We start from the raw sequence: 10,253 nt of genomic DNA, 5'->3' as shown, positions 1-10,253 counted from the left end.
CATGACAAACTGAAATCCTTCTGAAACCATGAGAAAAAAAATTCTCCGTTACTTATGGCAAGTCTTGTGGTCAGTGTGTTGTAAACACTGTCAATACTATCTTCTTGTTAACTATATTTATCCTACAGTGTCTTAAGACATTCGGACTGAAGTTTTCTTACCAATAATCATGTCACACATTGATCAGTCTCTCCCCTCCCCCTCTCCCCTTATTCTCCCCATCACTGCTAATCAACCTGTTCTCAACCTCTATAAAATGAGCTTTTAAAATTTGCTTTTGAAGTGGTCCACAGTTTTTTTTAGCTGGCTACCCAGTCTGCTGTTTGCATGCCTTCAAACCTTCCCGTCATCTCATTCACTTCTTTATTAGGAAACTGCACACAGGCATATGACAATCATCAAAGTATATGAGTGACGATGAGAAAACGGAATCTTCCTTCCACCTGGAGTTTCCTAAACTGCTTAGAAGTAATTACTGTTCATGGAGTCTTACACGGTTTTCTAGACATTTCCTAACAATGTTAGCAATTACTGTTCTTCAACCATGCATCTTTTTCTTTCTTCCTTCCTTTTAAAATACAAATCAAGTTATGCTACACATCATTCTGTAACTTGATTACGTTATTAAACAATCTCATTTAAAATCATTTTGAAAAGAAGAGTATGTATTCATTTTATTTTATTTTATTTTATTTGTTTTTTTAAATTTTTTTTCATTTCATTTTAATACTAAAACAGAATACTAAAAAGTATTCTGTTTATTAAGATAGCAAGGCTATCACCTATTAATATAATAAAAGCATTTATTTTAGCATCATTTGCTTCAGTTCCCAGAGTTGCCTCAACAAGACAAATTTTTCTGAAAAAGATTTGCCAAATTAAAGGGTGTATTATGGGAAATCCTTGTAAGCACAAAACAAGACCCATTCTGAACAGATGGATAAAATATGGTTATATTAGATATTTCTGTTTTGAGTGTTAAACCCAACACTCAAAATTAACAAGACAATAAGCCAGGCAAAAGGATGTCTTATGGTACAAGGGTAACTTCTCACCAAGCTGTGGCCTTAGTTCTGTTCTTACCTAGCATTTGTGGGGCCCAAGGTTCAGTTCCCCATATTGTTAGGTGGGTAAAAGACTTCTTGCTAATTATAAGGAAGAAAAGTAATAAAAGAGTAGAAAACTGGGTGAGTGACAAAAGCAGGCCCTGGAGTGAGCAGGAAATATGAATAACCAAATATGAAAAAGAGTGTTCAGCTTCACTCATTTAAAATAGACAAACAGCAATATGCTATTTCCCAGTCATCGAGCTATCAAAATGTAAGTCTGTTTGAGAATGCAAGAACAGCTCTCAGAACATTTCTGAACAAATGACATTTCTTTGAAATCAACCAGGTAGTCAGTGTAACAGATTGGATGGAAGTGGAACAAGAGCAAAGATGTAAGAGCTGCAGAAACTTTCTTAGAAACCTCAATTTTTCAAGTGTCTTAACATCTTGAGTGACATTTCTTTCAGTTATGTCTCTGAGAAATTTCCTTTTAAATGTGCTGAATTTATGTCATGACATATGGGCATCCATCTGGATTGTATTGGAATGCCAAGCTAAAAGCACATGCTATTTTCCTAGAGAGCATCTATTCTTACTTTTTGGGAAACACTAATCTGGTGTGGAGGTTTGTTTTGTTTTGTTTTTAATTTAATTTAATTTTATTAATTACACTTTATTCACTTTGTATCCCCCATAAGCCCCTTCCTCCTCCCCTCCCGACCCCCCCTTTCTCCCCTTTCTTCACACATGCCCCTCCCCAAGTCCACTGATAGGGGAGGTCCTCCTTCCTTCTGATCTTAGTCTATCAGATCTCATCAGGAGTGGCTGCATTGTTGTCTTCTGTGGCCTGGTAAGGCTGCTCCCCACTCAGGGAGAGATGATCAAAGAGCAGGCCAATCAGATTATGTTAGAGGCAGTCCCTCTTCTCATTACTATATAACTGACTTGAACACAAAACTGCCATGGACTACATCTGTGCAGGGGTTCTAGGTTATCTCCATGCCTGGTACTTGGTTGGAGTATGAGTCTCTGGGAAGACCCCTGTGTTCAAATTTTCTGGTTCTGTTGCTCTCCTTGTGAAGTTCCTGTCCTCTCCAGATCTTACTATTTCCCACTTCTTTTTTTTTTGTGGAAGAATTCCTAAATTATTATTATTATTATTATTATTTTACATTTTATTCATTTTGTATTCCCCCCATAAGCCCCTCTCTCCTCCCCTTCCGATCCCACCCTCCCTTCCCCTTCTTCATGCATGCCCCTCCCAAGGTCCACTGGTAGGAGAGGTCCTCCTCTCCTTCCATCTGATCTTAGTCTATTAGATCACATCCGGAGTGGCTGCATTGTCGTCTTCTGTGGCCTGGTAAGACTGCTCTCCCATCGGGGGAAGTGATCAAAGAGCAGGCCTATCAGATTGTGTCAGAGGCAGTCTCTCTTCCCATTACTATGTAACCCACTTAGACACTAAACTGCCATGGATTACATCTGCACAGGGGTTCTAGGTTATCCCCATGCCTGGTGCTTCGTTGGAGTATGGGTCTCTGGGAAGACCCCTGTGTTGAAATCTTCTAGTTCTATTGCTCTTCTTGTGGGGTTCCTGTCCTCTCCATAACCTATATATCCCACTTCTTACATAAGATTCCACTCACTCTGCACATCAGTTGGCCATAAGTCTCAGCGTCTGCTTTTTTTTTTTTTTTTTTTTTTAAGATGGGGTCTCTCTCTAAATGGACCTGGCTGTTCTAGAACTCACTATGTAGCCCAGGATGGCCTCAAACTCACAGAGATCCTTCTACTTCTGCCTCCTAAGTGCTGAGGTTAAAGGAGTGTGCCGCTACACCCAGCTCCAGTTGTTAAGATGCCCACAAACTGTGCTACACAATTAGCTTGTCTGAAGTGTTCAAAAATTGAGTACCATCTTTCTAGTTCAGCTATCTGAATAATAATAATAATAACAACAATACTTTACTGAGAGTATTCTATATGATAATAGTTTAATTGCCCTTAACCCTCACAAGCAATTATACAAGTTGGGTATGTTGTATCCAAATGACAGGAGGAAATCCATGCTAAAAGAGAAAAGAAAATCATATGTCAAAAGTGATAACCTAGCTAATCATTGAGACATGCCTTGAATTTTGGTTTGCTTTGGTCAGCTTCAAAGTTCATATTATTTCTATCGGTGAACGCGAAGGCAAACTCAGTACAGCCAAGATAGAGGAGCACAGAGAAAGCCTCATTACCTGGAGCTGGCAAAACCAAAACAGAACAAAACAAAACAAAGCAACAACAAACCCACAAGGGTTGGTTCCGGAGCAATGCACCCTTCCCACAAGGAAGCATGGAGATTTTATTCAGGAAGCCTATATGCCTCTATGCAGAGTTGGGCTCATTCCTAAGCACACCCAGCTCAGGGTTTCAAAAGAAAAGATTGTAGACAGTTTTTGTTGTTTTTTTGTATGCGTACCTCAAAGTCAGGGAGCACAAACATAAAAGATTAGAGTGATGGACAGAATTGTCTCTGGGTACACTTAGCCTTTACCCAAAATGCTTAGCTGAAAAGGAAAGTAAGGGTACTTTGGAGGGCCGTTGACAGAAGGTGCTGCCTTGCTTGGTAACTAATGATACAATAGTTTTATGGCAAGAATCATTCCTGAAGAAAGGGAGACATGGTATTCGTGAAAAGTACAAAGGTAGTAGGTACTTGATTTTTCTTTTAATTTTTTTGAGGGAGTGTACTTTATGTATTTTTATTTTATGTGTATGAGTGTTTGCTTGAATATATGCCTTTGCCTCTCATGAGTGCAGTGTTCAAGAAGACCAGAAGAGAGCATTGGGTTCCCTGGACAGGTTGTGAGCTACCATGTAAATTCCGGGAATTGAATCTGGGTCCTCCTGAATGGCCGCCAGTACTCTTAACCACTAAGCCATCTCTCCAGCCCCATTAGGAAAAAGAAGATGAGTTGGTTTTCCAAATCACATAGATAATAAAGATGTCCTGAAACTATCTCTTACCACTTTTGACAACATAGCCTTAGTTTTCTTAGGTTTAGCATTATATGATGACTGCTCCCATATTTAAGCCATACTATTTAAGAGGTTTGACCACAGCAAATATAAATAACATAAAGCTTAACCACAGTTCGTGCACTGCTCAGTGTCATTAGCACATAATCATGTAACCACCAGCGCTATGTACCTCAGAGCTATTTCCTTGCCTCAGACTGACCGAAGGTTATATGTGTTAATAAAGCCCCGCTACCTTTCTGCCTCACACCGCCTGATAACCTAGCACCTCCTCTTCCCGGCTGTGTGAATGTGACCATTCTAACCAGCAAGGAAATGATACACTGCCAGTCTCTGCATCAGCTTTATTTCACTTAGCATAATGTCTTCAAGGTCCATCCATGTTGTCATGAGTAAAATATGAGGATTTCACTTCCCCTTCAAGATGAATAATCTCACTTATGCATACACCACATTTCTTACCCATAGTCACGAGTATTAGCGTATCTGCTTAAGTCTCTCCTTTTTTGCTCTTGTGGCTATACTTAGATATTGAATTTCAGAATCATACAATAATCTAGAGACTCCAACACAGCATTTTCTGTGGTGGTGAAGTATTATGAAAATATCTCTTTTTTTTTATTAATTACACTTTATTCATTTTGTATCCCCCCATAAGCCCCTCCCTCCTCCCCTCCCGATCCCACCCTCCCTCCCCTTTCTGCATGCATGCCACTCCCCAAGTCCACTGATAGGGACTTCTCTTCTTTCTGATCTTAGTCTATCAGTTCTCATCAAAAGTGGCTGCATTGTCCTCTACTGTGGCCTGGTAAGGCTGCTCCCCCCTCAGGGGGAAGTGATCAATGAGCAGGCCAATCAGATTATGTCAGAGGCAGTCCCTCTTCCCATTACTATGTAACCCATTTGGACACTGAACTGCCATGGGCTACACCTGTGCAGGGGTTCCAGGTCATCTCCACGAATAGTCCTTGGTTGGAGTATGAGTCTCTGGGAAGTTCCTTGTGTTCAAATTATCTTGTTCTGTTGCTCTGCTTGTGGAGTTCCCGTTCCCTCCAGCTCTTACTATTTCCCACTTCTTACATAAAATTCCATTCACTCTGCCCATCAGTCGAACAGAAGACCCAGAAATAAACCCACACACTTACGGACACCTGATTTTTGACAAAGATGCCAAAACCATACAATGGAAAAAAGATAGCATCTTTAACAAATGGTGCTGGTCCAACTGGATGTCTACATGTAGAAAAATGAAAATAGATCCATACTTATCACCCTGCACAAAACTGAAGTCCAAGTGGATCAAAGACCTCAACATAAAACCAGACACATTAAATCGGCTAGAAAAAAAAGTGGGGAATACCCTAGAACTCATTGGTACAGGAGAAAACTTCCTGAACAGAACACCAACAGCACAGGCTCTAAGAGCAACAATCAATAAATGGGACCTCATGAAATTGAAAAGCTTCTGTAAAGCAAAGGCCACTGTCATCAAAACAAAGCGACTGCCTACAGATTGGGAAAGAATCATCTCCAACCCTTTATCTGACAGAGGACTCATATCCAATATATATAAAGAACTAAACAAGCTGAAAAGCAACAAACCAAGTAATCCACTTAAAAAATGGGGAACAGAGCTAAAGAGAGAATTCTCTGCAGAGGAATATCGAATGGCAGAGAAGCACTTACAGAAATGCTCAACCTCATTAGCCATTAGGGAAATGCAAATCAAAACAACCCTGAGATTTCACCTTACACCCATCAGAATGGCCAAGATGAAAATCTCAAGGGACAACACATGCTGGAGAGGTTGTGGAGAAAGGGGAACCCTTCTCCACTGCTGGTGGGAATGTAAACTGGTACAACCACTCTGGAAATCAATCTGGCGCTTTCTCAGACAACTAGGAATAGCGCTTCCTCAAGATCCAGCCATACCACTCCTAGGCATATACCCAAAAGAGGCGCAAGTACACAAAAAGGACATTTGCTCAACCATGTTTGTAGCAGCTTTATTTGTAATAGCCAGAAGCTGGAAACAACCCAGATGCCCCTCAACTGAAGAATGGATGCAGAAACTGTGGTACATCTATACAATGGAGTATTACTCAGCAATGAAAAATAAGGAAATCATGAAATTTGCAGGTAAATGGTGGGACCTGGAAAGGATCATCCTGAGTGAGTTGTCCCAGAAGCAAAAAGACACTCACGGTATATACTCACTCATATAAACATACAATATAGAATAAACCCACTAAAAGCTGTACATCTAAACAAACTAAGCAAAAGAGAGGACCCTAACTAAAATGTTCAATCCCCATCCTGAAAGGCAAAGAGGATGGACATCAGAAGAAAACGAAAATAGGAAACAACCTCGGAACCCGCTACAGAGGGCCTCAGAAAGCCAGAAGAAAACAGGAAACAACCTTGAAACCTGCCATAGAGGGCCTCTGAAAGCTTCTGCAGTATAGACTGTCAAAGCAGATGCTGAGCCTGATGAAAATATCTCTTACATGAATGTTACCCTGGACCTCTAGTGGTCACTGAGGACTTAAGACCTACTCAGAATGTTTATTTAACCAGCTCTTAAGAGAACAATGTAACAACCAGCCTTAGGACTTAACATTTCCTATGTAATTAGCTTTTGCATTCTAAGCTATTGCATAGCTGTAACTTAAAGTTACATTCTCTTCCATGACCCTCACCCAGAATAATGCATGTGCCTTACAATAATAAGTGGCTGAAAGCAGCAAAAGTAGAGGGTGAAAGCAGTCTTTCCTTCTTTCCTTACTTCTTTTTTTCTCTCTTTTCTTCTATTTTTTTTTTCCTTTTCATCTTTGCATATATATTATGGCTTCTGGTTTTGGATTTGTGTGAGACTCCTGTGTGGGAATGTGAGTTATCCATATGTATTTCTTATGCTTTATCTATCTCTTATTCTTCTTTGGTTATTGCTTTTTTATATTTTATTTCATTTTAATATTATTCCTTAGGTGCGTGTTTGTTTTCTCATGAGACACAGGAAGGGTATGGGTTGGGATGGCTGGGGAGGTAGGAACTGGGAGGAGTAGGAGAAAAGGAACTTGCAATCAGAATATATAGAGTGAAAAAAAACCTTTTAAATTAAAAGAAAAAAGTCATAAACTTTCTTTTACATATAAAAAAGTTTGATCCACTCTGAGTTAGATTTTGTGTATAAGTATTCAGTTTTATTTTTTGTAGATGGATATCCAGTGTTTGAGAGAGCATGCTTTGTTTTTCAGCACAATCTAGAGACAAACTGCCCTTTCTCCAGAGGCAAATCTTGTTATCCTTGTTTAAAAACCATCTGAGTACATATAATAGTGTTTATTTGGGTCTCCATTGCATAATGAGAGCCTGCATACTTGGGTTTTCATGCCAGTAATTGCCATTGTTTAATTACTGCCATTTCTGTCATAAGTTTTGATATCCCTAAGCAAGATTCCTCAAGTTGTGGTCTTTTTAAAGATTGATTTAGATGCTGAAATACTTGAAAAATATACATGCGTTTTTCTATGCCTGTGTGATGTTTCAAATATGTCACCAGGATTTTAATAGAGATTGCATTAAATCTGTAAATCACCTAGAGTGATATTGGTATCTTGATAAATTTTTAATCCATGAATATGGAATGTCTTTCTAATTCATTTTCTTTAATTTCTTTAAGCAACAGTTTTCTCATTTGGAGTATGTGAGTCTTTTAACACATTAGCTAGGTTTTTTTTCTAAGTGCTTTACTCTTAATGGAGTCTGTTCAATTTCCTCTTCTTACTGCTCACTGAATGGGTTCACATACAGGACTGGTCTGTATCTACTGATCTTCTATCTTGTGACTTTGCCAAATTTGTGGTCTACCAGGATCTTGTGGCATCCTCAGGGTTTCTGCATATAAGATCATGTCACAGGCAGACAGAAATCATTTTACTTCCCCTTTCTCAATTTGGATTATTTTTTTTTTACCTCTTCTTTTCCTTGCCAAATCTAACTGGCTACAGCTATGTGTACCTAAACACACAAAATAGAAGTTCGGGCTTAACCACAAGTTCTGTGTGGCAGACAACAGTTTCTTTTCAGAAGGGAAGTTCAAGTGCAACCCAGGCTAGGAGCAGGAGCAAGAGAAGAGGGAAAGTACCATTTCTGCTCTCTTTGTAGGTCTTGCTAGGTTTCTGGCTTTGGTTGATGTATGAAAATGGAAGTGACCTTGGTAAGAGGAACTGCATCTTCGCATTAGGGAAAGGGCTCAGAAAGACATGCCCTGCAGTTCCAGATGAAGTGAAGCAGGACAAGTCCTTTCTGAAAAGTGACTATGAAAAGGGGTCAGTGAATACCACTTGCAAGGATGGCCTAGCTGCATAACTTCCCGATTAAGGACAAAGAAATCACAGGAATGGCCAAGAGCAGTTCTTTCTTTCTCTTTCTTTCTTTCCTTCCTTCTTTCTTTTCTCTCTCCTTCCTTCCTTCCTTCCTTCCTTCCTTCCTTCCTTCCTTCCTTCCTTTTCTTTTCTCTTTTCTTTTTCCCCCCCAAGACAGGGTTTCTCTGAATAGCCTTGGCTGTTCTTGACTCGTTTTGTAGACCAGGCTGGCCTCAAACTCACAGAGATCTGCCTGCTCGCATTGCAGGTGTACTCCACCATGCCCAGCTACCATGAGCAGTTTTAATGCCACAAAAGCACAGCTTCATGGAAGGTTTCTGCTTACGAATCAAATCGAGGTCTCTCTTGATTCGACTCCCTGTGACAGGCTTGGGAAAGCGAAAGTGTATGTTGATGACTGGCCAGCAGGGCCAAAGTTCCTACTGCCATTGCTCCAGCAATACCAGCTCCCACAGAGTGGAGCAAAGGTAGGCGTGGATGGCTTTTCCTGTGGTAGCCTGGGGTCCGTGTTAAAGGTGCACGCCTTGGAAGGGGAAGTGCATTTAGTTAATCTATTTGTGCATGCCCTCCAGGTAGTCTCGGGGGCCCTAAAGTATTGCTGATAATGAGAAGAATTGATCTGGAGAGTGGAGTAACAAGCTTTGGAGGAAGGCGAGGCTTCTAAGTCAGAAGTCTTGGGTGACAGGTGTGGTTCAGCTCCCTGAAAGCCCCCCCCCACTTAGTCTGTTCCCAGTTACAATTGTATTTACCTGCTGGTAGGTCAATGGCTTGGTTGGTTCCTAGCCCTATGTAGTAAGGGTTTGAGGGTTCAGGCACAGCCAGATATCCTGAGCACTTTCTGGCTGGGAGTGAATAAGCAAATTCTGAACCTTATCAAGGGTAGAGAATATAGAAGGAGGAATTCTAGCAACAGTGCTGGTGGGGACTAGGGCAGTAATGGTTTTGGTACCAGATGGAGCCAGCCTTGTAGGAAGAATCATTGTTGGAGTTGGGTCTTTCCCCCTTGGGATGGGTAGGAAATATCTTTGGGGGCCCATTGGTCTGGAGGCCCAAGAAGGTATCCTCTTTTTGACAGTAAATTTATCCCCTGGGTTTCTTTTGGTAGCAAAATAGAATATTATTTCCCAGGTTCTTCCAGGGCCCCATGGAATATACTCATTCTTATGTTGTCTCTAATCTCTTAGCCTTATGATTATGGAATTATACCTCCCTATTGTGAAGTTCTGGGGAGGGATCTCTTTTTCTGCGTACATGTAGTTTTCGGCATGCTCTCAATAGGCCTCAGTTTCACAACCTCAATTGTTACAATAGAAATTCCCCAGATGACCTGGCCCCTGACAGTGTGGGGTTCTGTTTGTGCGGAATGCATAGAACTCGATTTCCTGGATCTCTCTCTCTCAAAAGATAAGTCCCCATGACCATCCTTCTGTAGTTTAACCAGACTCCAAAAGTGGCACTGGGGTTGCTCATCCTTAGTTCAATTGACTATTACTTCTCTGGGTCTGTGATTCTTAATTCTCAAGTCCAGATACGGGGGCAGTAAGAGTTATAGTTTCCCATGAGCATATTGAAAGAAAGGACAAAGATGAGCCTAGTGTTGTGGGTTAATGATCTTGAGTCAGTCTTATTTTTAAGGGGTCTGAAGTCCAAGTGTCAGTCTCTATAACATCTTCCTCAGTAGTTGGATGCATCCGAAGGATGACACCAGCCACTTTCCAGCAATATAGTCACAGGCCTGGCAGGCTTCCTGCAAAGCCTGAAGAACTGGAGAGGGGAGAGACTGCACAGCTGC

This window comes from Psammomys obesus, unplaced genomic scaffold, assembly GCF_907164565.1.
Source record: "Psammomys obesus unplaced genomic scaffold, mPsaObe1.curated_primary_1811, whole genome shotgun sequence".
NCBI classification, from domain to species: Eukaryota; Metazoa; Chordata; class Mammalia; order Rodentia; family Muridae; genus Psammomys; species Psammomys obesus.
The sequence above is the reverse complement of the archived record's forward strand: the minus strand, read 5'-3'. Positions refer to the sequence as shown.